The following is a 26,744-nucleotide window of genomic DNA, read 5'->3' as shown; positions in this document are numbered from 1 at the left end:
TAGCTGATTAATCGTTGATCGTCTGTCGTCCATCACCATTTCATGAACAAGGTCAATGTTTTTCTGGGTTGTGGCTGTTGCAGGCCGCCCAGACCTTGGGTGGTCTTCAAGGCTCTCTCTGCCCCTCTTAAATTCAGCTGCCCACTTCTGCACTGTAGATATGGAGGGAGCTTCATCCACCATATCCACATGAATGTCCTTGGGCTTTAACCCCTTCTTATGCAGGTACTTAATCACACAGCGACGCCAGATTTTGTCCATTTTTGCCGTTTCCCTCTACCACAAACTTTCAAACTTGGCTATGAACCACAAACTACCTCACAACCTGGAAGAAAATAACACAGTCATCAGAAGAGTTGAACTTAATGCATGCCAGGTTTTATTGAAATGGCATTTCTCCTTCTTGGTGAGCCCTAGAACTTTTCAGCCTACCCTCATATTTAAACAGAAATATGTTAGACAAAAAGATTTTTTTTAACTTTTAATTAAAAATGTACTATAAATGCTTTTTTCCCCTGAAATGTTACACGTAAATATTGACGCGCACGTCATCCAGCACGCGAGTATGGTGTCTCTCTCCACATGGAGAACTGAGTAATTTTAACTTTTTCTTTTTCTAACTTTCATTGCGTGCAGCCAGGATCAGATGAGTCTATCGTAAATGAGACGTTAAATGTAAATCTGACTGTTTCGACTTGTTGCGCCAAGATAGAGAGCTGGTTTGGAAGGGTTGGGGGAGAAGGCTCCACTCTTCTAACTGATCTGACGGTGTGACTCTGGCGCAAAGTGCCAGAGAGGGACTTTTCATCACTAAAACGAAGGGGTAAGACCTTATATTTACAGTGTGTGAATTTACACCGCATGAGGAGCGCAGCTTTCAGGAAATCAGTTGACAGCATCAATTGACGTATTTTGACTTATGAAAAAGCCTGTAAAAATCCATAAATTAGATGCATCATTGTAAAAGCCGCAGTGATCAAAGTGTATGAAAAAAGTACTGGCTTGTAGTCCAGAAATTACGGTAATAATAAAGACTTTCCATGGAATAAAGTTGTCAGAAAGCATTCAAAGCCACCAAAATAAGCAGTGCTTAAAAACATGTTCCTTGAGGGAGGTTTGTACATTATTAGCTGGTTTTGCTCCTGATTCGCTTAAGCTGACAACTTAGTTTGCTTTTTGAAAACACGTACATGTGTGGGAGAGATTGCTTTGTGGTGTAAGTTGCGTTTGCTGCCAAATTTGTTTGGGTTCACCCATAATTAACGTGTCACAGCAGTGGCAAGGATGCTGAGGTGTTGATGAAAGGAAACAGTTTGAGGGCAACTCTAAAAATGTGCTGCGTCGTCACCCTGTCACTTCTACCACCTGCAGTCTTCACCTCAGAACCTCAGCAGTGAGGCTTTGACAAAACAGTGGCGATATGACAACTTCTGTCTCCTAGCAACATGCTCCTTTCAGCGCTTCAAATTGACTGATGGACTCTTTAAAGTGTTACCTCGCAGCATTGCCGTGAGTGCGATAAATGCGCTCGTGGAGGTGCGATGTGTGATGAATGTCTAATCGGGATGTTTGTGAGCTGGTAGAGGAAGTTTTTCATTTAAATTTTTTTTTCCTTCAACATTTACCTGCTGTGCATCTTTAAAACTCCAGCTGGGTTCTTTCATGCATGTCAGATGAAATGCAGGGAATGCACAGACACCTACATGGGTGTGCACGTGGATATCCATTCATAAGAACACGGGCACTCCTGCTGTGCTGCTCTCCGACCGTGTGTGAATGATCTCAGTCAAATGAGCACGGTTTGTGGCACATTCACTTCCTGCTGCACCCCTCCGTGCTGTGGAGGCTCAGCACAGAAAAGGGGAGACGGTGTTGAAATCTGCTTTCTCGGGTGCCTGCACCTGTTCTTATTTACTGCTTTCTGTCACACTTAAAGCTCAAAAGCCCAGACATGAACCTGAGAGAGCAATTTGAAAGCACATTTGCTGCACAAGGTGTTTTCTGCAAGGCCTCACTTTCAAAGCTACCTTCTCTCGTACAGGCCTGCCCTGAGCAGTAAACTTTTATTTATTTATTTTTTTCAGGTTATCCCTTCTAGTCGGTTACTGGATAAGTGAAATGAAGAGTTCATTCAACAGTATCATATATACTTTAAAGAACATGAATGGCTCTCACACTCACTCACTTATCTTTAACCGCTTCCTCCAATTAAGGGTCACGGAGGACTGGAGCCTGTCCCAGCAGTCATAGAGCGTGAGGTAGGGTACTGTACCGCCAGTCTGTCGCAGGGCCACATATACATTGCCCTCCAAAAGTGTTAGAACACTTAGTATATTTCACACATTTTACATTTTAATTTGTTTATGCCATGTAAAATAATAATAATAAAAAAAATCCAAAAATTTAAATTTTCTGAAATTATTTTCCTTAAACTCAAACTTACAGCAAACCTCTACAACTTGATATAAATTGATATAATAAATATAAAAGCCAAGGTGGTGTGTTGCATATGTAATGGAACACTTTGGCATAATACCTGTAAATAGTCCATTCGGCCGCTTCCTTGTTTTTTTTTTTTTTTTTGGTTTGCTTTTTTTTTTTTTTGCACTCTGGGTTGCCACAGTAAATCTGAGGTGGATCTGCATGTTGAATTGACAAAAGTTTTGTACCGGATGCCCTTCCTGACACAAATCCACATTACATGGAGAAATGTGGCAGGGGTGGGATTTGAACTGGGAAGCGCACTAAACTCAGGGGTTTTCAAAGTGTGGGAGAGTGAGCCTCCCCCATTCAGAGAACAAATGAATGGCTGCTCCCCACCAACACACTTGCACACACACACACACACGCACACACACACACACACACACACACACACACACACACACACACACACACACACACACACACACACACACACACACAATTTCAACATCTTCATGTGTTTCTTTTTTATTCTTTTACACATCTTAAACCCATTTTAAAAATATTTGTATGTTTTTAAGGAACTGTCAATGCATTTACACATTTTACAGCCTTTGTAAACATCGAAGGCCACAACTCTGGAACGCTCTCCCTGACAGCATCAAGAACTGATTCTACTTCTTCAAAGAACAAACGGACAAATTTACTGAAAGACACTCAATTCTGAATGTGTTTGTGTGTATATGTCTGTGTGGGTGATTTACAGCTCTGCAGCTTTGAGCTCATGTTTTTGTGATGTTTTCTTATTTATGTTTTAATTGTGACCTGCCAAGCGACTACAGATGTAAATTAGCTTTAGGCTAACTCTGGTACAATGCATCAACTGGAAACATTTATGTTCTTTATTGTACATGGTCCCTTTACAAATAAACAAATAATAATAATAAAAAAAATTTAACATGTTTTTAAAGAACTTTCTATTCTTTCACACATTTTACACCCTTTTCAAACATTTTACACATGCGTTTTTCAAGAACTTTCTATACTTTTTTTTTTTACTTTTGTCATATTTTAAACATAGTTAAACATTTAAACATCTTTGTTTTTAAATGTCTTTGGCATAACTAACACATTTTAACATGAATAAAAAGGGATGGGTATTGATAAGATTTTATCTATTGATTTCGATTATCAATCTGATTCCTTATTGATTCCCTTATCAATACCTCCAGTGAATTTTCTGTGTACTAACAGTAGGCTTTACAGGTTTTCTATGTCAATAACATTTTATCGAGTCTTAAATATGAAATTGGTCACTGGATCCTTGATCTCTGGACATGAATAAAAAATAAACAAAATCTGTAGTTTTTCTCTAAAGCATTTCCTTTCAGACATTAATGGCACAAATCTAACTCTATACCTCTTCCTCTGAGCTGAGCTCTTGTAGCTGGCTGTGCTGCAAGTCAACATTAATGTAATTCATAAAGAATGCAGCACATCTCATTTTGGGAGGAAAAAAACGTTTTAGTCTGTTGTCTGTGTTACAACGTTTGGAAAGAGGTGTCATTTGATTTAATTCCCTTTGATTCGCTTTGATGTTATTAATTCCGACCAAACTCTGACTCGGCAGAGAGCAGCACAACGTTTGGAGCTGTGCGAACAGAACGGAAGACGATTCTCGTTTCTTACCTGCAATAAGACAAGTCCCAGTTAGTGACTTTAATCTGCACAAAAGGGACTCACAATTGACATTTTTAAATGGTTTTGAGAGGGGTTAAGAAGCGGACTTGACGCTTCTGAAAAGCAGTGAAGCAGTGAACCAACGAAGCAGTGGATTGGAGCATTGCTTCGTTGTTTCAAGCTTCAAAGCGGCGCTGTTACAGAAGAGGTTGATTACAGACCCACTGTAGGGTCTGTAATCAACGTAAAGAAATGATCATTTTTCTGCTAACACCCTCAAAAACAACGGCCGCTCTGAAGGACCAATAAGGGAATCGTTAAGTCATATTTGAAAACCACAAATCGTTAAGTCATATGTGAAAGTCACAATTTGAAAACCGCTGCTCTAACCACTTAGCCACCACCCCTGCTCAGTGAAATAATCCTAATACTAATCCTCAAAAACCTTTTGCAAATATAGCAATTTGAATGGACTCCAAGTAGGTTGAGTCAGGTCAACTGGAGCAGTTTAGTTCCTGTACAATGTTTCACTCTTCATCCAGAAAATGAAATTAAGAAGTGTTTCAGGACCTGAATGACTTGAGAATCTCCACAGACAATTTAATGGACATTTCTGAATAGAATGGAAATAAAATAAAGAAGTCAGAATAATTCAAATAAAATCATTTGGCCGTTTAATAACACAAAACCTTTTATAATAACTTAATTAACCTTGTAAAAGACACAGTAAATAAGGTATACTAAACCATTTAACTAAAAAATGCTTTGGTCCATCTTCCTATTAAACTGTCATGGCATTTACTCAGGAATGGTGTCTGAATACATTTTAAAAAATCCATGCAAATTGTGGCACTGAGCCAGTGTATTTTGTTTGAGTATGTAGTTGATAATAATAGTTAACAATAATAATAATACATTTTATTGATATAGTGCTTTTAAAACACTCAGCTGCTTTACAATAGATAAAAAGCAATAAAACAGAAAATCAAAGAGGACTGACGACTGATCTGATCAGGTGTGATGTGAATGAGTTCAAGTCAGTGCAGTCTCTGATGTGTTTAGGTAGACAGGTCCAGAGGGAGGGGGTGGCGATGGAGAATGTTGTCGCTCCAGGTTCAGTGCTTAGTCCCGAGTGGTGGAGAGAGAAGGTTTGCACCAGAGGAGCGTGGCCTGTGGGAGGGAGTGTGAGGATGGAGTAGGTCAGTGAGCTAAGAAGGCACCTGGTTGTGAAGGGCTTTGTGGGTCAGAAGAAAGAATTTAAACTGGATCTGTTGTGTAACAGGGAGCCAGTGGCGGTTCTGGAGGACTGGAGAGATGTGGTCACGAGAGCGGCTACGAGTAAGGAGACTGCAGCAGAGTTATGAATGTGATAGAGTTTATTGAGGACTTTGGATGAAGAACCATACAGGATGCATTTACAGTAGTCAATTCTGAATGCAATGAATGTGTGTATCAGTGTTTTAACAGCAGAGATAAAGAGTAATGGGCGGAGGTGAGCAATATTTGTTTAGGTGGAAGAAGGCAGTTCTTTTGATGCAGTTAACATACTGTTCAAAAGTGAAGTTTCTGTAAGAAATGGCTACAAGATTCTGCATGTGGGGTGAAGGAAGCAGGGTAGAGTTATTAATGCTGAGGCAGAAGTTGTATGTGATTTTTTTTTTTTTATCTTTTTTTTCTTTGTGAAGTATTTTGGGCCAGTGATGATCATGTAAGAATTTTCACAGTTGACTTGGAGAAAGCTGACTTGCATCCAGGATTTAATTCAGTGAGGCAGTCTGTCAGTGTGGAGAGGGTAGTTGTGGTGATGGATTTCATGGAGATGTATATCTGGACATCATCAGAGTAACCGTGGAGACAGGGGCCGTGTTTGCGTGTGATGTTATCTAGCGGGAGGATATATAGATTAACAGGAGAGATCCAAGTACTGAACCCGATCGAAGAGGTGCAGTTATTAATACTGATGATGAGTTTATCCGCGTCTTGAACACTGGACAAGTTGGGTGCCCCTTGTGCTCCAACCATCTAACAAGCTCACAGACATGGGGAGACACATGATACCCCACTAAGATGGAAAATACGGGATGAAAAATACAACAGAATGGGAACATTTCTTAGGTGCTGCAAATTAGTGATGGTAAACTCAAAACCCAGCTCCAGAATGTTTCGAAACCTTTGAAACATCCATATTTCAAACATTGTTCCAGAGTACATATCAGAAGGACGGCTTGAGAAGCTGCGCAACAAATGGCTTCAAAACAATTCAGTTGGTTTCCTGCTTCTGGGTTTGAAACATATTCAGACACAAGTGAACGAGGTAAGATTGGTTTGTTTTGTTATTTCATATTTAAAGGCTAAACTCAGCAGATGGTCTGTACATGCACTATCTAGCATGCAGTGTTTTGTTTCTGAATGGATATATATAAAATGTTTTGTCCAAATTGCGTATCCCAAAGTGAATAGATTTTAAATAATCCCTCATTAACATAGAGAGCTTCATAAGCAGCCTCACTGCAGATTAGCTTAATTAAAACTGTCAGCGTGTTTGAAGTTTGGGAAGAGCTGCTGTGCTTCCTTTTATCTCCGACCTCCTAGATCTGTGTTTGAATCTGTTGATGGCCATCAGACCCCTGGCTGCTCAAATAGCAGCATCCATCCCTTTCATCTGCTTTGAAAATTGCATAGTTTCTCAGTGCGGAGATGCCTTTCATCAAAGAGCAAAGCGCTCTGGCAGTTTATTTTGTTGAGAGTTTCTGGATTCTGTGCGACCTTGATTTGGGACTTCAGAAAAGAATCAGCATTATGTTGCCAGCCTGTCATCAAAACTCAACTCATTTAAGCTAATGTGAGCTCTAAAACAAATTCATTTTTAAATGTGGAAAAGTAGATTAAGCACCTTTATTTACTGTGTGATCCTCATTTTTCTGTTTACGTGATATGATAGTGTTATATCTGTGGAAAATGCATGTATTTAATGACTAAATTATGCCTGGAGTTAAGTGTAAAGAGGAAATACGATAAAGTGATTGAGATTTTATTAATTTAGTCCACTTATTTTGTCTTTGCATTTTTCATTAAAAGACAAAATTCTAGCGAAGAGTAGTAAATGTATGACAACTGGACAAAAGTTTTCTGAGTTGGTATTATTTGTATTTATCAAAGCATCCTTTATCTGACATTTAACTTTATTTAAATATAATTAATCCCACATCGGTGTTTGCACACTGTTCCAAGACTGTTATTTGTTTATGAAGAATTGTGAAAAGGTTATGATGGCAGTGTTTCTGTTTTTAAATTAGCCAGTGGGTGAGGAAAAACAAACAAAAAAACTCTTTCTGATCCAACGTAGTTTATACACAGACGGGGTGTGTGTGTGTGTGTGTCTAAAATTAACATTTTTGGTCCCATCTACAACACATTTGGTGTGATGAATCTTGGGTCAGCAGGCTTTTTATGGGAATATTTAAACATATTTAAATGTTTTATTGCACATTAAACATAATATTCGCATTTGTTCTTATATATTGTTTAACTCAGCCACATGGGGTGTGCAGCCAGTACATTCTGAGTGCTGGTCCCAAGCCCGGATAAATGAGGAGGGTTGTGTCAGGAAGGGCATCCAGTGTAAAACAAGCCAACCCAACTATGCAGATTAAGAATCGAATTTCCATACAGGATCAGTCGAGGTCCAGGTTAACAAAGTCCTCCACCGGTGCTGTTGCCCAACAGAGTGCCGGTGGAAATTGGGCTACTGCTGGCAAAGATGATGAAGAAGAGGAGGAGAACGTTTCCACAAACAGTGGGAGAAGAAAACTGGAACGGTGGAAATGAGAGTGGGGACTTTGAATGTTGGTAGTATGACTGGTAAAGGGAGAGAGCTGGCTGATATGATGGAGAGGAGAAAGGTAGACATATTGTGTGTGCAAGAGACAAAGTGGAAGGGAAGTAAGAGCAGGAGCATCGGCGGTGGGTACAAGTTGTACCATGGTGAGGACAGGAAGAGAAATGGTGTTAGGGTCATTTTAAAGGAAGAGTATGTTAAAAGTGTGTTGGAGGTTAAGCGAGTGTCTGACAGGGTGATGAGTGTGAAGTTGGAAATTGAAGGGGTGATGATGAATATCATCAGTGTATATGCTCCACAGGTAGGTTGTGAGATGAAGGAGAAAGAAGATTTCTGGAGTGTGTTAGATGAGGTGGTGGAGAGTGTGTCCAAGCATGAAGGAGTGGTGACAGGAGCAGACTTCAATGGGCATGTTGGCGAAGGGAACAGAGGTGATGAGGAAGTAATGGGTAGATATGGTATCAAGGACAGGAATGGGGAAGGATAGATGGTAGTTGATTTTGCAAAAAGGATGGGAATGGCTGTGGTGAATACCTACTTTAAGAAAAGGGAGGAGCACAGGGTAACATATAAGCGTTGTTTGTAGGATGACTTTAGAGGTAAAGAAGAAGAGAGTGAGAGCTCAACAAAGGATCAGATGGTGGAAGATGAAGGAGGAAGACTGTTGTGTGAAATTTAGCGAGCAGATGAGAGAAGCACTGGTTGGAGGGGAAGCAATTTTGGACAACTGGAAAAGTATTGCAGATGTGGTGAGGGAGGACAACTAGGATAGTACTGGGTATGACATCTGGACAGTGGAAAGAAGACAAGGAGAGTTGGTGGTGGAATGAAGAGTTCCAGGAAAAAATAAGGAGAAAGAGGTTGGCGAAAAAGTTTTGGGATAGTCGGAGAGATGAAGAAAATAGACAGGAGTACAAGGAGATGCGGCATAAGGCGAAAAGAGAAGTGTCAAAAGTGAAGGAAAAGGCATATTGCGAGCTGTCCAAGAAGTTGAATGGTAAGGAAGGAGAAAAGGACTTGTATCGATTGGCCAGACAAAGGGACAGAGCAGGTTAGGGTGGTAAAAGATGCACATGGTAATGTGCTGACAAGTGAGGAGTGTGTGCTGAGAAGGTGGAGGGAATATTTTGAAGAGCTGATGAATGAAGAAAATGAGCGAGAGAAAAGGCTGGATGATGTGGTGAGAGTAAATCAGGAAGCACAAGAGATTAGTAAGGAAGAAGTGAGGGCTCCTATGAAGAGGATGAAGAGTGGAAAAGCAGTTGGTCCAGATGACATTCCAGTGGAGGCATGGAAATGTCTAGGAGAGATGGCAGTAGAGTTTCTAACCAGATCGTTTAATACAATCTTGGAAAGTGAGAGGATGCCTGAGGAGTGGAGACGAAGTGTGCTGGTTCCTATTTTCAAGAACAAGGGTGATGTGCAGAGCTGCAGTAACTACAGAGGCATAAAGTTGATCAGCCACAGCATGAAGTTATGGGAAAGAGTAGTAGAAGCTAGGCTTAGAAAACAGGTGAAGATCTGTGAACAGCAATATGGTTTTATGCCGAGAAAGAGCACTACAGATGCAGTGTTTGCTCTGAGAATACTGTTGGAGAAGTACAGAGAAGGCCAGAAAGAGTTGCATTGTGTGTTTGTGGACTTAGAAAAAGCTTATGATAGGGTGCCAAGAGAAGAGCTGTGGTATTGTATGAGGAAGTCTGGAGTGGCAGAGAAGTATGTTAGGGTAGTGCAGGACATGTACAAGAATAGTGTGACAGTGGTGAGATGCGCAGTCGGAATGACAGACTCATTCAAGGTGGAGGTGGGATTACACCAAGGATCAGCTCTGAGTCCTTTCTTGTTTGCAGTGGTGATGGACAGGTTGACGGATGAGATCAGACAGGAGTCCCCATGGACTATGATGTTTGCAGATGACATTGTGATCTGTAGTGAGAGTAGAGAGCAAGTTGAGTCTAGTCTGGAGAGGTGGAAATATGCTTCGGAGAGAAGGGGAATGAAAGTCAGTAGAAGCAAGACTGAGTACGTGTGTGTGAATGGGAGGGAGCCCAGTGGAATAGTGCAGTTACAAGGAGTAGAAGTGGTGAAAGTAGATGAGTTTAAATATTTGGAGTCAACTGTTTAAAGTAATGGAGAGTGTGGTAGAGAGGTGAAGAAGAGAGTGCAGGCAGGGTGGAGTGGATGGAGAAAGGTGGCGGATTTGTGACCGAAGAATATCAGCAAGAGTGAAGGGAAATTTTACAAGACAGTAGTGAGACCAGCTATGTTGTACGGCTTAGAGACGGTGGCACTAACAAAAAGACAGGAGGCAGAGCTGGAGGTGGCAGAGCTGAAGATGTTGAGATTCTCTTTGGGAGTGACGAGAATGAACAAGAGTCTGCAAAAAGTCCATTATCCGTGCGCCTGGCACCTTCGCAGGACCTGAGAGGCTATTTTTGGAACAGCTCTCCTCTTGCGCACACAATTCCACCTGCTCTGTGCGCTGGACTCTATATAAAATAATTATTTTGTAGTGGATTAATCATTTTTCTGCCAAACCTTGGATGCTGAAAACACCTCTAATCACTTCTAGAATCAGAGGACTGTTTTATGTGGACGCTTTTTTTTTCCCCTCTCTTTCCTGCTCCAGGTGGAATGTATTTTGAACAGCTTAAGGTAATTATTTTTAATGTTTTTTATAGCTTGATAAAACAGTTCCTAGCTGTAAAAGTATGTCTGTATGTTGATGTCTGTTGATGTCTGTTGTATGTAAAAGTATTCTGATTTAATATCTTGTTAATGGATCACATAACCTCTGCTGTGTGTGCGCACTGAGGCAGGACCTGAGAGGCTATTTTTGGAGCGGCTCTGTTGCGCACACAATTCCACCTGCTCTGTGCGCTGGACTCTATATAAAATAATTGTTTTGTAGCGGATTAATCATTTTCTGTCAAACCTTGGATGCTGAAAACACCTGTAATCACTTCTGGAATTAATGGATCACATGAGCTCCGCTGTGTGTGCGCACTGAGGCAGTGACTCATCATCACGCTTCAAACGAGCATTTAGGCAGAACGCCAGCTCACAAAAGAGTGATATTTCAGTCAATATTGGACGAACACAAAGTTAAAATTTGGGTGACTGCGTGAAAGTGGATGTGTGTTTAAAGCCATGGAAGATAACTCCAGTGGAGCAGCTAAGAGCAGGAGCTGTGTGGCAGCACAGGTGGAGAGCGCGCAAAAGACCGATTTTGAAGACATAACACAAAGTTAAAAGTTGTATCATGATAACTTGTAAGCTGCGGAAGAAATAAAGATATATATATACTGAAAATGATCCACAGGTGTATATAATAAAACGGCCACCTCATTCTATACGGAGAACGGCACCGCGCGCAAAAGAGCGCTTTTGCAGAAATAAACGGACGAACACAAAGTCAAAAGTGGAATCACGTAAAAATGACTGTGTTTAAAGCCAGGGAAAAAATAAAGCCAGCAAGCCACGGATGGAAAGGAAGCCACTTAGAAAGAGCAGCAGAGGTGGCTGTCCATAAAACAACAGCATCGCGCGCGCAAAAGAGCGATTTTGCAGAAATAAACGGACAAACAAAGTTTTGTGTGTTTAAAGCCGCAGAAGAAAAGCCAGAGAGCCGCGAAGCCAGCGAGGAGCACAGAGGCGGCTCTCCAGGAACCCGTGTTTCGGGTCTAGCTGGTCTGGTGCATTACAGATGGACAGCAGCCTGGCGCACAGCGCACAACTGCAGAACTGTGCTGGAGGGCCTATTTTTGGACTGCGTTAAAAAAAAAAGAAGGGTCATCTTTAAATGCTGCTGTGAATCTGTGAATTGAAAACCCACACTTTGAAGGGACCAGGTGTGGGAGGGCTGGAGGTTTGGACCAAACTCATGCCTAAACGTGCGCCAACATGGCGCTATCATGGCACTACGTGGCTTAGTGTGGCTGATGCGAGCCATTCGAGGCTGTAATGACAGGTCGGTCGTGGCTCACTAGAGGCTGCTACGTGGCACATGCGGGGTACAGAGAGGCACATAGTGGCACCTTCATAGTGGATACGTGATAGATCAAAACGTGGGTCATTCTTTGAATACTCACCTCACACCCATGCGTGGCTCCTTCTTCAGCCTTCATTATTCGGTGGGACCGAGGCTTTATGGATGTGCTGAGGGAGGACATGCAGGTGGTTGGTGTGACAGAGGAAGATACAGAGGACAGGGTGAGATGGAAACGATTGATCTGCTGTGGTGACCCCTAATGGGCACAGCCAAAAGACAAAGAAGAAGTTGTTCTTATATATTGTTTAATCTATATGAAGTTTGGGGTGTGGAGTGGCACAGCTTTCATACAGAATCCTAATGTTTTTAGTTTGTTATCCACCAAGACGGTTCTGTAAATTAATACCTGTTGTGACACTTCTGGAATAAAATTTAGTTTTTTTTTTTCCAACATTACAGCAGACATCAAGTGGATTATTAACTGCACTTTTGGACAAGTGTATGCCCTGACTAGCAGCCAGCCACATTTTGGTACATACCTTTTGATAGCTGTTAACATGTTAATCTTGCTAAAATAAATAAAACAAAATGCTAAGAAAGGAGGGAGTCACGCTTGTTAACATTAGCTGTAAGCACCGTGTTTTATTATGCTAGTGTCTTATAAAAAAATGACATTTTCAAGACATGCAAATTATTAAATCCATCATGAATCACTGGTTTAAGGTATTTGCCTTTGTCAGGTCACTGGCCACTGTCTGGAAAAAAAGCCTCAAAACTTCTAAATAAATAAAATTAAAACTTCTTTGGTACACCTTGGACAGGCTGCTGATCATAGGGACGACACATGTAAATCAACTAACACATTTTAACGGTCACTCACACCTACGGTCAATTTAGAGTCACCATTTCATCTAACCTGCATGTGCTCGGAAGTGGGAGGAAGCCAGAGCACTCAGAGGGAACCCACGCAAACACAGAGAGAACATGACTAAGTACGGTTCAAACCTGGAATCTAACCACTAAGCCACCGTGCTGCCTGATACTTTGTTTATTCCACTATTAATTGTTCAATTCATGTAGTGTCTTTCAAAACAACAAAGGATTAAGTGAATACCACATCCACATGTCGGATGCCTGAAAAGGGGGGGTGGGCGGATGGATGAGTGCACAGTCAATATCCTGTTAGTCAGAATTTTGAACTGTTTTGAATTGTTTTGTGTAAGGCGCCATGGGGCAACGTTGTTGTGAGTTAGTGCCCTATAAATTGAATAAATTGAAATTGAAAGCCAACCCCTCTGTATACTTCAAGAAAATATCTGATTTCATCATAAAAAACTCACCCATTTAGTAGCAGATGGTGCCAGATTCGTTCCGCCTTGTGTGCAACTCTCGTACTGCAAAATCTCAAATTGACATCATTGTCATGTGACTACTACTAATAAAAACAGCAAGAACAAAAATGTGTGCATATGTGAACTAATGAATTTAAAAACATTCTCATTCAAAACAAAAGCTACTGTGGGTCACCTGGTACATTTACAGAACTCTGGAAAGACCAGCGGTGACACTGTCACTGGTAAGATGTGGAAAACTTTGTTTTTACGATGTGTTGGGGTCCAAAGATGTATTTAATTTAGGATGGGAGTTTAATCAACTTTAACAAAAAAAATGTATTTAATTCAGGGTGGGCCTTTTAAGAAACTGTCATAAATGGAGTGGGTGGGCGGATGCTCCGGTTCCAATGCCCGTATATGTTAATTGTTAAATTTATCGATAGATTAATTAATAATGAAAGTATGCGTCAGTCTCAGAATTGATGAAAAATAACCACAGCTCGTCTGGAATAGTGGATTGTCCATCAACCAAAGGGTTGGTGGATTGTCTCATCAGGAGCCCTGCCTGTTTACTGAAGTGTCCTTGGGCCAAATACCAACCTTGGATTGCTCCCTGTATTCAGCTCTGTTGCACAGATGCTCACTCACACCATTGTTGTGAGAATTTAAGTCACTTTAGCTGCATTGGATGAACAGTTTTTCCTGCACTGCCTCACATGGGCACTGTCCCAGTCTTGCAGGAGTTAGTGGTCATGCTCGGCTGGTTCTGATATAACACAATGTGTTCTGTCCTATAGGATGGAGCACATCCTGGCAGTGCTGACAGTTGCTGGTTCCTCAAGCTGGAAATTGCCATAACATGTGTTGCAGTGGTCGGCTGCACAGGCACTGATGAGCAGTTTTTTTTATCTGTGCTAAGGATATGCAAACAACATTCTAACACTCTTTTTTTAAAAAAATTTATTTAACCAGGAGGTCCCATTGAGAATAAAAACCTCTTTTTTAAGGGAGACCTGGCCAAGACAGGCAGCAGCGTAAAATAAGCACAATTGCAGACATAACATAAAAGGAATACCATCACAAGAACACATACATACAAAAGTGTATCAGTAACAATTTTAAAACTAGTTCATTGCACAGAATTAAAAGCATTGACAGCTTAAAGAAGCTGCCTCTAATCTTTATATTTAGATTTAAGATCATTCAGAGGAACTAGGCAGTCCAGTTGTAAAATATTTTCCAGATTGTTCCATGCAGTGGGGGCAGAATAAGCAAATGCCTTTTTCCCAAGCTCAGTACAAACATTTGGAACTGAAAGTAAAGCCTTGGTCCCACCGAATAATAAGCCATGAATAATGAGCCACGCATGGGTGTCTCAGAGATTATTCAAAGAATGATCCATGTTTTAAGCAGTCACGTATCCCCTACTAAAGTGCCTCTATGTGCCTCTCTGTACTTCACATGTGCCAGGTATCAGCCTCTAGTCAGCTACGACTGACCTGTCATTTGAGCCCCGTCCAGCCTCAAATGGCTCTTGACGCTGCATATGATCCACATCAAGCCACAGTGTGACGTTGGTGCATGTTTAAAGTAGACCTGCATTGAAATAAATGCAGTCAGATCTTTGGACCAAAAAATGACTTACATGTACACATAAGATCCTTCTGAATGTAGTAAAGTAAATCTGCAAGTCCAGATCTGTCATTCAGCGGAGAAATCTTCATTTAAAAATGACAAATTTACAGCTACAATTTAGCCCTCCGCAAAACTGTCATCACATCCAAAACTTACCTTAAAACCTTACCTTAAAACTTCATATTGTCTTGCGGCACGTTTGGTGAGTACACATTTCTTTTATTTGTGCTTGAAAATTATTTTGGGAGACTTTTTCATATGCCCGTTTGATTGAATGGTGTCGCATTGAATATCTACTGTCTTTCGTCTCCGGTGTTACTGTCGCGGGGTGCAGAGGTGGGACCCGCAAAGAATCCAAGTCATTAAAAAGATGTAAACCTCTCTCAGTGGCCACGGAGCTCTGTGACTCCGATTACTGAGACGTGCAGCGCTGCGGAAAGTCTGTCCTTGCAGCAACAGGTGTTACCGGCCGCTTGCATCAAAACAGCGAGCGTAGTCTCTGAACCTTTGCCAAGTTGGCTGCACCTCCATTCAGTAGACAGGGACGTGGTGCCGGCTGCACAACAGGCACGGGCGATGTGTGTGGCCCGCTTCGGCGGTTACCGAGCACGACTCGGTAAGCGCAGTGGAGGCAGAGAGCGAGGCATCGGGGAAGAACGTCGCCCACTGTCGATGTCGCTCGCTGCTGATCTGAGCATGCACAGCTGTATCTCACATTCATTGCAGCTTACTTTTGGATGCTGAAACCAGGATGTGTATAACAGTAACATTACTAACAGATAAAATCAATTTCAATGCGGGATCGGACTGACGGCGCGAGCGCTCTGTCTTCTGCCGGACGTCACTGCAATGACCCAGATGTACAAACGGTTTTCGCTGAGGGCCAAATTTTAGCTGCAGATTTGTCATTTTTAAACAAAGATTTCTCCTCTTAATTACAAATTTGGGCTGGCAGATTTACTTTACTGCATTCATAAGGGTCTTATAAATACATATTTATTTCAATGCAGGTCTACTTTAAGCATGGGTTTGGTCCAAACCTCCAGCCCTCCCTCACTTGGTCCCTTTAAAGTGCGGGTTTCCAATTCACAGCATCCAGTCAAGATGTTGTCACATTTTTTAATGCAATTCAAAAAAGACACTCCTGCACAGTCCTGCCGTGTGCGCTGTGCTCCAGGCTGCTGTTCACCTGTGTTCCAGAGTCATTAAATGCACCAGACCAGCTAGAACCGAACCACAGGTTCCTGGACAGTCGCCTCTGCGCTTCCTCTATCTGGCTTTATTTCTTCCGCAGCTTATATGGTGATTTTGACAGTGTGGTCCAACTTTTAAATTTGTGTTCATCCATTAATGTCTGCAAAATCGCGCTTTTGCGTGCTGGCGTTCTACATTCCTGGACAGTCTTCTCTGCGTTCCTTCTCACTGGCTGCATTTCTTCAGCGGCTTCGCTGGCTTTATTTCTTCCACGGCTTTAAACACAAAATCATTTTGACACTGTGATCCAACTTTTAACTTTGTGTTTGTCTGTTATTGTCTGCAAAATCACTCTTTTGCGAGCTGGCTTTCTGCATCAATGCTCATCTTGAGCGCGAGTCATTGCATCAGTGCACACAGAGTGGAGCTCATCTGATCCATTATAACAAGATGTTAAATCTATCATAAACATACTTTTACAGCTGATTATATAGAAGGAATGAACATGCAACTGTTTTACCGCTATTGCAATAAAAACATTACAAATACTTACTTTTTAAGCTGTTCCAAATACATTCTCCACCTCAGTGCATGAGAGAGAGGGGAAAAAAGGGTCCAGATGTAACAGTCCTCTGTGATTCCAGAAGCGATTAGAGGTGTTTTCAACTCTGAAGCTCTGACAGAAAATGATTAATCTGCTACAGAATAATTATTTTATATACAGTGTCCGGCACACAAAGCAGGTGGAACTGCAGTGCGCAAGAGGGCTGAGCCTCTCAAAAATAGCCTGTCTGGTCCTCGTAGCTGCCAGGTGCTCGGATAATGGGCTTTTAACAGCCTTGTCCTCACCACACACATGCCTCTAAAATCCTCGTTTGTCCTCGTAGTACCACGTACACATACTGCCCTATGCTGTTGTTGTTAAACTTTTGAACTTCTTGAAATTAACGCCACACTTAGAGATGAGCCTCATTGGCTGAATATTCTGCCTCTAAGAGCCTCTCAGAGCCACCATTCTCCCAAGATTGTTGAATACCTCCTCTGGTACCCCCCCCCCCCCCCCCCCCCCCAAAACAAAAAAAAAATCCATGCTGCGTGGCTCGTTAGTCTGTTCATTATTTGGTGGGACCAGGGCTTAAGTAAAGGTTGTGAGAACACAAGGAATAATAATACAATAACATACTTTTGGAGGGTGGTATGCATTTTCAAGAGGCCTGACATCCATGCCGTCGCCCAAAATGACAGCTATTCGCCCTCGTCTAACTCGGGCGAATAGCTGTCATTTTGGGCAACAGCATGGACAGAGGGACTCAGAAAAATGCATACCACACGACAACAGCATGTTATTTGCATTATTATCACTTTACTGAAATACACAACATGTAACACGTACATAAAAAGTTGGCTCACTTTAACTTTTGTCGTGTCGCCTGGCGCGCGCTGCTCTCCAAATTCGGCAGTGCGTCCTGATCAAGCTGGCTGCTTTGGGTGCTGTTCATTGTCGTACTATCCATGAGAAAATCATCTGGAATATCCATATTCTGACCAACAACAGCACACACTTCTCGCTTTTTTATCTTTTCCTCTGCGGACGTTTTTTTTTTTTTTTTTCCTCTGCGGACAGTTCTTGGGCTGCGCGCTATGATGTCATTTGTTTATGCACAGCGGGCGGGTATAGCCAGATAGCGTCGACGTAAATCTATGATACTGGCCCAGCAACGCCCTGGTAAAGTGATAATAATGTCCAGTACTCCTTGACATAGTAAGGACACATAGGTAAGATGGAAGCAGACCTAAAATTGCCTTATATATGACAATATACCAATGATGAAACCTGCGGGTGGCTAAAGAAGGCAATCCCATAAAAGAATATAACTCGCAATGATGAGTCAGGACTTCACACTTTGTTATAAAACTCAAGGCAGCATGATATTCTGTATCAATTTTATGAAGACACTGAGCAGAAGCACACGTGCGAAACATCACAGTAGTCCAGCACTGATTTAAAAAAAAACAAAAAACAAGCCCCAATAAGCCGCTTTTTACATTAAAAGAAAAACAGCTTATTGTTGTTGTTGTTCATTCGGCTGCTCCTGGTTTTTGTTTGGGGTCGCCACAGCGGATACAACCAGATCCGCATTGGTAATTGGCACAAGTTTTACGCCGGATGCTCTTCTTAACGCAACTCCAGTTTTATCTGGAGAAACACACACAGCCGCTGGTGTTCCAAAGAGGTCTCCCATCCAAGTACTAACCAGATCCTCCTCTGCTTAACTTCTGAGATGTGACAGGATCAGGCTGACACAGAGCAGACCGGCTAAAAACACAACTTATTATGAAAGTAGAAACCCAATTTCAGTCTGTTATTTTACTATCATTGTTGTATGAATAAACTGTATTTCATACAGAGGCTTACAGTTGTGCAAGTTGTAGCAAGTTACTCCCTCATCTCACAGGATCCCATTCTCTCATGAGTCCTGTTGCTGTGTGTGTGTGTGTGTGTGTGTGTGTGTGTGTGTGTGTGTGTGTGTGTGTGTGTGTGTGTGTGTGTGTGTGTGTGTGTGTGTGTGTGTGTGTGCGTGTGCGTGTGTTCAGTGTCTCCCACCTGATCCCACTCACTGTGTGCTCTGATAGGCATGAGCTTTAATATGATATTAGGTTATTGCGAGAGAACGCAAAAACTATTGCGAGGGAATGCAATAATCTGGGCCAAAAAAATTAAGTACCATGTCCCTAGGCAGGCTCAGTAAAACCCAATTTCAGTCTGTTTTTTTCACTAGTTGAAGAATATGCGCTGTGAAAGTTAGGGAATCATCAATTAAAATACCCAGATATTTATAAGAATGAACCCATTTGCCCCACTGGCAACAACTGTTGCCGCAGTATATCACTGTCATTTTCTACTCGCAATAAAAACTCTCAGAGGTACGAATGCAACTTATTCCACTTATAAAAAACATATCGGCATAAATGGGTTAACAGTCTCTATGATCCTTACATTCAATGTGACCAGAGCAGGGATGTGTGCTCTAAACTGACTTACTAAAGATCATGAGTTTGGCCTTTTCAGCACTGAGAAGAAGCTTTAGCTGATGCAGGTTATCCTGAATAACATTAAAAGCATCCCACAGGTGCTTAATGGCCAGGGCAAGAGTAGACACACAACAGTAAATGACTGTCATCTGCATAGAAATGAACATTAGCATCAGACACATCTGCATAGAAATGAACATTAGCATCAGACACATTTTGACCCAGATATATAGGGTAAATAAAAGAGGACCTAAAACAGAACCCTGTGGTAGACCCTTGGAAACTGATACAAATTCAGAACATTGACCACATCATGTGTAATGCACTGAAATCTGTCACTAAGATGGTCAGAAAACCAGGCAACTGATTGCTCCGAAAGTCCTGACTGAAAAGGTCTAAGCTTTAAGACATCATGATCAACCGTATCAAATGCTTTAGACAAATCTATACAAAAAAGGATGTGGTGTGTCGAAAGGGGCACAGAAAACTCAAGCACTCTTTCTAAAGGCTCTTTTCCATTATACAGGTCTAGCACTACTCAGCACGACACAACTCGACTTTACTCAGTTTGACCAGACATGTAGATTTAAATTAAAATTCTTCTAAAATTAAATTAAACTCCTCAACATGGGTGGGGTCATCAGAGCACGGTTGCATGAAACTGCCGTGATGTTGATTTAAGTGTGACACAAACATAAACAATGGAGGATATTGAGGTGATGGTGTGCTTGCTGCTTACTCCATGGATTCTTAAAAGAAGGCTGGAGGCAGTGAGACGAAACACGCTTCAAAAGTACAGGAGACTTTGGGAAGCCAATGAAGCTGAAGACAAGAGGATACAAATTGCTAAGAGATGACACATGAGGGTAACCTAATTGTAGCTATGGTTAGCTTCCTAGGTAGCTCATAAATAATAAGGCTAGTGTACAATGCTGTAATAATTGCAAGCTGTTGCTTTTAAGTATTGCAATTGTGGCTGTCAAAATAAAGCGTTCATTTTGATTAATTAATTGCAGCACCTTTTAAAGCGTTCAGTCGCACTTTGCTTCATTTCGTTTTGACATCAGTGTCTTGGTCTATTAATAAAGACTTGTTTTTGAGAACAATACCCGAGTTAGATGTCAATACCTTTCTTACCAAAGTAACTTGCTTTCATAACTGTCATTGTTAAATCTCAAATGTGGGAGTTTGTGCATTTCATTCACGCACAAATGTCAGTTCGGCTTTAACGATCATTAATTAACATTGTCAGGGAACTCAAACAGGCTTAAAACAGATTAAAAATGTTTGATTCATGTTTTTCATCCAGATTTTAATGTTCAGTGGACAGAATAAAATAAGTTAACTATCAAAGGACTCATATTGTGCAAAATCACCTTTAACATCAACAAACTCACACAGTTCTATGAGTGTTTTTACAGATATTCTCCTGATTAAAGATCAGGAGAATATTCCCTTCACCTTGGGACTCTGACGAGGGCGGTCGCATCTCCTCCACTCTCCCTTATCTCTGTTCTCTGCTTTTAACCTTCAAGTCCCTACTTCACCAGACTGTGAATTCCTCAAATCATATTGGATTCTGGATCTATTGGACTACTATTGGATTAACCATGGAATTAGCTGGTCTCTGAACGCTATTGACACCATTTTTTTTCTACAAGAAGGTCAGGACCGGGTATCCTACCTGCCCAGATGGAACGTATCCTGCGGGCTATGTCCTCGACTCCTGGGGGTCTTGGCGTGTTGCATGCTTGATGCCTTTCTCTATTGAGGACGTCGAGGATTTATTCATTTTTGGTCTCATGGTAGCAGGGCTGGTACTTTTTGGCTTATGTGCTGCTCTGATCTACCGGAAAATTGGCAAGACGGCGGCATCAAGAATCATGGACCCTCGCTTGTCCGTCATGATTAACGAGGTTGGCAAGGCGTTGCATTCTCAGACTGCGATGACTCTTGAACTCAGACGCAAATTGGATCACATCTTGGAGCAGATGCGTGCCTTGCAGTTGAAGCTGAAGATTTCAGAGGCCAGTGAATATTCTTAATTCATAATTGGGATTTGGTTGTGTGAGTGGAACAGTGATTTCACTGCTGCAACAATAACATTACAGGTTTATCAAGCCGAAGGTCAAATTGCCTGACTGTCTCCTCCTGAGGGATTTGTTTTGGCCTGGGGAACATTGGCTGTTTCTTATCTCGTCTCACAAAGACAATAAACTGCTTTTCACAGGACTGAAGCATGTTCCATTCCCTCCCCCACCCCTCCTCCTTCCCCCATAATAAATATCTTAAAATTGTTCGTCCAACACAAAACTCGACATGTGGCTACACACAAGCAACTTATTATTATCTTATATATTATATGTATGCTGGAATAAGGGCTAGAACTCTTCAAATTATTGTTCATTACTTTCCATTTCAATCATACTCACAGGTGAAATGTTCGTCCACAGCCTTTGAACTGGCAATTTGTGCAGTTTATAGCTGCACATGAAGGCATTTTTTGGGAAAATCACAAAGAATAAAATTCCATGTGCCTGGTTAAATATCAGTAGAAAAGACCGTTGAGGAGCGGAACATGCGATTTGCTTCAAAAATATTGGCCAGTGAGCTATCCGGTGTTATATACAGATCAGTGCTCTGGGCCTCCAGATATGCTTATCAACCAATGGTTATATAGGTAATCCAGAACTTTTTGTCATGTGACTTTTTGTCATGTAATACAGAAGTATGGAATCTTGTAAATTAAAGAAATAATTTACAGTCAAAATATCTAATCTACACTTAATATGACAGAAAACAAGCACACACTCATCTTCAACCGCTTATCCAAGATCGAGTCACAGGGAGCTGGAGCCTATCCCAGCAGTCATAGGGTGTGAGGTGGGGTACACCCTGGACAGGATGCAAGTCTGTCATAGGGCCACATATAGACCAAACACATTCACCTCCGCACGCACACTTACAATTTAAAGTTTACAATCCACCTAACCTGCATTTCTTTGGATGTGGGAGGAAGCTGGAGCACCCAGAGGGAACCCACGCAAACAAGGGGAAAAACATGCAAACTCCAGCCACAAAAGCCATAGGTGGGAATCGATCCCATGACCTTCTCACTGTGAGGCAACAGTGCTAACCACTGATCCACCGTGCTGCCATGACAGAAAACGATTGCTTAAAAATGATAAATAAAAACAGTGAGTGTACGCTTTGACATGCTTACATCTTAAATATCTTGTTTAGTGAAAGGGCACTGAAAACATTCATTCATTCATTTTCTATACCCACTTACTCCAATCAAGGGTGACAGGGGAGGGCTGGATCCTATCCCAGCAATCATAGGGTGTGAGGCAGGGTACACCCTGGATAGGATGCCAGTTTATTGCAAATGCATTCAGACGCACATGCATACCTATAGTCATTTTAACATTTCCAGGCACTGAAAAGTCTGGTTTTGAATCATGTCTGAGACAAGAAAACGTTTTCTTACTCTGCATAAGCTGCTGTGTTGTTTCTAAAAGATCTAACAGTTACAAATACTAATAAAATAAAGCAAAAAATGAGATTTCTCAACCAATTTCAGGATCTTATTGAAAGAAATCTGACCTTCTGTAATTCCCTTGGCAGATTTTTTGTTAAAGGCCAAATTACTGCAACTTTGTAAGAATGTCCTCACTCTCAAGGTCGAAAGCAAAAATTGTTGCTTTCAAGGACTGAAGTAAAAAGCAAACCCATACAGTTCTCACACTCAAAGTCAAACTGATCCCTATTTTTGCTGCCTTTGGAGTCAGCTTGAAGCGTATGTGAAAAATAGACCGTGGTTCAGCTAATTGATGAGTTCTGGATTAACACAGAGGCAGAGTATAAAAAAGCAGTTATTCTCCCAGTGAAGGCTGATTTGTTACATTTAGACTCACTAACTCTTTCAAAGAATGCAGCAGTCTTTTTTTATGTTTGTGCATAATATACAAGCAACAGTGTCCATCAGGACCATGTGATTAGCAGCAAGGCCTCACTACTTTTTGTCATCATGATTATTGTGTATGTTAAATGATCTCAGCGTGGCCCAAAACAGGAGGTTCCCTGGTCCTCTTTTATCTATCAGAACCCAAAACTTCCCAGCTGTGCAACAGTTTGTACAGATTTAGGAAATGTTGCTAATTTCAGGGAATATAATTATCATGTGCCTTGCATGACAGGGCACCCTTTTCTTGACCATAAAATGAAATTAAGAACATATTGTCCTGTGTTTTCTGGTGTTGATACCTTACTAGCCTCAGCGTGAAGCAGAAGGAGGCTTTTTTAATGCTCCCGTCTGTCTGTCTGTGGTGAGGTCTTCAAAATGCAAGGAACGCTTTCCATCAAACTTAGTGTATTAATTCAGTGACCCACCTGATGGTGTCGAGTAATTATTTTGTGATCAGCTCTTCTCTGACTGCAGAGAATAGAGTGGTTTATCTTGAAACTGTGTACAGAGAACAGGGCTGTTTATTTGCTCCAAAACATTTATCAGCCTGAACAACCAATAGGACTGATCATTACGCCCAAACCGACAATCCAAAACCGGACCCTGGACTGTCTCCCGAGGTGTCAGCGCACATCCACCGGCGCGGCTCCACCTGAAGCCCGAGGCGTCAGCGCATTTCCACCGGCGCGGCTCCACCTGAAGCCCGAGGCGTCAGCGCAGTTCCACCGGCGCGGCTTTACCGAGGCCCGAGGCGTCAGCGCAGTTCCACCGGCGCGGCTCCACCTGAAGCCTGAGGCGCCAGCGCACATCCACCGGCGCGACTCCACCTGAAGCCCGAGGCGCCAGCGCACATCCACCGGCGCGGCTCCACCTGAAGCCCGAGGCGTCAGCGTAGTTCCACCGGCGCGGCTTTACCGAGGCCCGAGGCGTCAGCGCACATCCACCGGCGCTACTCCACCTGAAGCCCGAGGCGTCAGCGCAGTTCCATCGGCGCTGCTTTACCGAGGCCCGAGGCGCCAGCACGGAGTTATCTGACCATGGGTCCGAAGAAGGCACTGACGGCGGAGGAGGGAGACGATATCAAGAAGTCCCTGGACTTTTTGTCTGAGGAAATCTCTGTGGTTAAAATGCAGCAGAAATCCATTATGGAGCTGGTGGAAGAAGTGAAGGCTCTCCGGATCCAGAATGCCGAGAAAGACCGGCGTCTGGTGTACCTGGAGAACCGTGTTGCGGAGTTGGAACAGTACACAAGGATGAACGACATTATTATTACAGGAATTCATATTAAACCTCGATCCTACGCACGGGCGGTGTCAGAAGACAGCGGAGGGGAGGCCAACGAGCAGGAGGCCAGCTCAGTGGAACAACAGGTGGCTGACTTCCTGCAATCTAAAGGTATTCAAATGGACTGTAATAACATTGAAGCGTGCCACCCCCTGCCCAGGAGAGAGGATGGAGACAAGCGAGCAGTTATAATGAGGTTTGTCAACAGAAAACATAAAATGGCATTGTTAAAACAGGGACGGAAACTCAAAGGAACAAACGTATTCATCAATGAACATCTGACCAAAAGAAACGCAGACATCGCCAGGAAAGCTCGTTTCTTAAAAAAGCAGGGAAAAATTCAACAGACATGGACATCCAACTGCAAAACATTTATCAAATTGAATGGAACACCAGAACAAGCGAAAGTTATGGTAATCAGGAACATCGAGGATCTGGACAAATATGACCAATAAGGTATGAGGACACAAACACATCACAACACCATGACACAGACCAGAGGAACCTATTCATCTACTACCTATTCATCTACATCTGGAGACAAGAAGGATATAACTCAAAGGATTGCTGATCATGGAAAAGTAGAACTGAGAACATTTAAATACACAGACCACAATGTACTGGACTTGGAGCACGATATAGACCCGGACAATAATTTCTTCTCAAATATCAATGACAGTTGTTGCTATTATACAGATGAACAGTTTAATCGGATCATTAGAACGGATAACAAATTATCAATAATCCATTTCAACAGCAGAAGTCTATATGCAAACTTTAACAACATTAAAGAATATTTAAGTCAGTTTAAAAAAAATATTTAACATAATTGCTATATCAGAAACATGGATCAATGAAGATAAAGGAATGGATTTTGAACTGGATGGATATGAATTTAACTGTGTAAACAGAATAAGAGTGGAGGAGGAGTGGCTGTGTATGTGGATAAGAACATGGATTATAAAATAGTAGACAATATGACAACTGTGATTGATAACTTATTAGAATGTATAACTATTGAAATATGTGAAGAAAAAAGCAAAAATGTATTAGTCAGCTGTATATATAGAGCACCAGGATCTAGTATTGAAACATTCACTGACTGTATGGGAAAAATGTGTTGGGAAGGTGTAGAACTGGTGCAGTCGAGAACCGGCGTTTCAACTCCTGGAACTCGGCTTCGCACCGATCCGACCAGGCGAAGGGGACCTTGGTGGAGGTCAGGGCAGTCAGGGGGCTAACTACCTGACTGTAACCTTTAATGAACCTCCTGTAGAAATTTGCAAAGCCTAGGAACTGCTGTAGTTTCCTGCGGCTTGTTGGTTGGGGCCAATCTCTCACCGCCGCAACCTTAGCCGGATCAGGGGCGACGGAGTTGGAGGAGATGATGAACCCCAGGAAGGACAAAGAAGTGCGGTGGAACTCGCACTTCTCGCCCTTCACAAACAGCCGGTTCTCCAACAACCGCTGTAGGACCTGACGTACATGCTGGACATGGGTCTCAGGGTCCGGGGAAAAGATGAGTATATCGTCCAGATATACGAAGACGAACCGATGCAGGAAGTCCCGCAAGACGTCATTTACCAAAGCTTGGAACGTCGCGGGGGCGTTAGTGAGGCCGAACGGCATGACCAGGTACTCAAAATGACCCAACGGGGTGTTGAATGCCGTCTTCCATTCGTCTCCCTTCCGGATCCGAACCAGGTGGTACGCGTTTCTAAGATCCAATTTAGTGAAAATTTGGGCTCCATGCAGGGGCGTGAACACTGAATCCAACAGAGGTAACGGGTATCGGTTGCGAACCGTGATCTCGTCCAGCCCTCTGTAATCAATGCATGGACGGAGTCCGCCGTCTTTTTTACCCACAAAAAAGAAACCAGCACCCATCGGGGAGGTGGAGTTCCAGATCAGTCCGGCAGCTAAGGAGTCCCGGATGTAGGTCTCCATTGATTCGCGTTCCGGACGTGAGAGGTTGTACAACCTACTGGACAGGTACTCAGCGCCCGGGACCAAATCGATGGCACAATCATACGGTCGGTGCGGGGGAAGAGTGAGCGCCAGATCTTTGCTGAAAACGTCAGCAAGATCATGGTACTCCTTTGGCACCGCCGATAGATTGGGGGGGACTTTGACCTCCTCATTAGCCGTAGTGCCGGGAGGGACCGAGGATCCTAAACACTCCCGGTGGCAGGTTTCGCTCCACTGCGTGACTACCCCGGATGGCCAATCTATCCGGGGATTGTGCTTCACCATCCATGGAAAGCCCAAAATCACTCGGGAGGTAGGTGTTACATGGAACACTATCTCCTCCCTGTGATTCCCAGACACAACCAAAGTCACTGGTTGTGTCTGATGTGTGATTAA

The 26,744-nt window shown here is 42.4% G+C and overlaps 1 protein-coding gene and 1 long non-coding RNA gene across 5 annotated transcripts in view; one reads left to right on the top strand and one right to left on the bottom strand.

The window, feature by feature from the left end:
• rnf152 (ring finger protein 152) overlaps positions 1 to 26,744 on the top strand; it is a 147,850-nt gene that overhangs the window by 97,562 nt on the left and 23,544 nt on the right. The window lies entirely within an intron of this gene.
• Positions 1,130 to 17,139, bottom strand: LOC117507952. The gene is made up of 3 exons (XR_004559904.1): positions 17,024 to 17,139; positions 11,677 to 11,678; positions 1,130 to 1,142 (listed from the first exon to the last, which is right to left on the bottom strand). It is a non-coding gene; the product is annotated as an uncharacterized LOC117507952 (long non-coding RNA).

The sequence above is a fragment of the Thalassophryne amazonica genome, chromosome 1 (genome assembly GCF_902500255.1).
Source record: "Thalassophryne amazonica chromosome 1, fThaAma1.1, whole genome shotgun sequence".
Classification (NCBI taxonomy): Eukaryota; Metazoa; Chordata; class Actinopteri; order Batrachoidiformes; family Batrachoididae; genus Thalassophryne; species Thalassophryne amazonica.
The sequence above is the reverse complement of the archived record's forward strand: the minus strand, read 5'-3'. Positions and strand labels throughout refer to the sequence as shown.